This window comes from Saccopteryx leptura, chromosome 5 (assembly GCF_036850995.1).
Source record: "Saccopteryx leptura isolate mSacLep1 chromosome 5, mSacLep1_pri_phased_curated, whole genome shotgun sequence".
NCBI classification, from domain to species: domain Eukaryota; kingdom Metazoa; phylum Chordata; class Mammalia; order Chiroptera; family Emballonuridae; genus Saccopteryx; species Saccopteryx leptura.
Genome location: NC_089507.1, coordinates 93155704 through 93157346, shown reverse-complemented (window position 1 = coordinate 93157346; position 1643 = coordinate 93155704). Strand labels below are relative to the sequence as shown.

Below are 1643 nucleotides of genomic sequence, written 5' to 3'. Positions count from 1 at the left end.
AGCCCCTCCCAGCCACCTCCAAGCCCAACGTAAGTGGCAACTATGTGCAGATAATTTGTATCTCATATACCAGGTAGCTCCAAACAGGACACAGGCAGCAGCTGACCTTGGCCTACACTGTCTAAAAGGTCTTAGAACCAATACACCATGTGGCTATCATATGACCACACCAGAGCATCACCCAACCATCTCCACAGACAACACTCTCAAAGGGCAGACTTGGCAGGCATCAGAGTCTCACTAAAGCAAATTCTGCTCTGCAGCATCAGCCCCTGCACAACATCTCCTCCACTGTAGTTTTAGCCAGTCCTCACAACCAATCAGCCTAAGGGACAATTCCTCCCACTGATACGCCAACAGAAATTAAAGCTCAACTAAAACAGAAGGACACACACAATCCACAAAAGAGACAGATTTGGACCACCTAACTCAAGTGGCCAGGGATTCTGTGCCACTGTACCTCATAAAATACCTACTATATAAGGCCACTCTTCCAAGACTAGGAGACACAGCAACTCCACTTCCTACATTGAAACAAATACAGGCAGGCAACCAAAGTGAGAAGACAAAAAAGCATGTCCCAAATCAAATAAACAGCAAAATGCATGAAAAATAACTAAACAAAATGGAGAAAAGCAAGCTAGCAAAGGCAGAGTTAAGAACACTCATTATGAAAGTGCTCACTGATATTAGTTAGAATTTTAACAAAGCTATGGGAAACATAAAAATAGAGGTTAAGAAAACATTTTTAAAAACCTGTCATAAATTAAGAATATTCTCTTTTCCTCCCTGGCTGCTTAAAGATTTGCCACTATCATGAATGACACAGTAACTATCTGGACCAAGAAGTTCGTGACCAAAAGATGTTCTTCACTCTAGAAAGGCAACAGTACCTATGACAGAAATTTGGTGAAAACAAGCCAAAATGTGCAAGACAACACCAGATTTCATCTTTGTGTTTGGATTCAGAACCCATTTTGGAGGCAGCAAGACAACTGGCTATGGCATGACTTATGATTCCTTGCATTATACATAGACTTTCAGGACATGGCCTATACAAGAGGACCTCAAGAAAACAGCAAAAGGAATATAAGAACAGAATAAAGAAAGTGAGGGGAGCTTCAAAGGCCAATGTTGGTGCTAGCAAAAAGTAAGCTGGAAGTAGAAGAATAGAAGGAATAAAGATTCTTCAGTGACTTTTATCTGTGGTGATTATACAGATTTTTCATGAGAGGATTAATACACTAAAAATTTTTATGTGTAAAAAAGTGAAAAACATAATAGCTGAATTAAAGAATACCTCAGAGGGTATCAACAGTAGATTAGATAAGACAGAGGATTCAATCAGTGAATTGGTAGAAGAAACTCCCAATCAAAACCTCAATGAGAAAAAAAATTCCCAAAAATAAAATTCCAAACAAATGAGGGTCATTTAAGGGGCCTCTGGGACATCAAGCAAACCAACATTTACACCATAAAGGTACCAGAAGGAGAAGAAAGTAAAATTGAAAACTTACTTGAAGAAAAAAAATGACAGAAAACTTTCTTAACCTAGAGAAGAAAATAGTCAAGCACAGGAAGCACAGAGATTTCCAAACAAGATGAACCCAAAGAGACCCACACCAAGACATATTATAATTAAA

General features: G+C 38.9%; 1 pseudogene; it reads left to right on the top strand.

Annotated features, from left to right (window-relative positions):
- The first annotated feature begins 816 nt into the window (after positions 1 to 816).
- On the top strand, positions 817 to 1154 carry LOC136405818 (small ribosomal subunit protein eS24 pseudogene; annotated as a pseudogene).
- Positions 1155 to 1643: the final 489 nt, after the last annotated feature.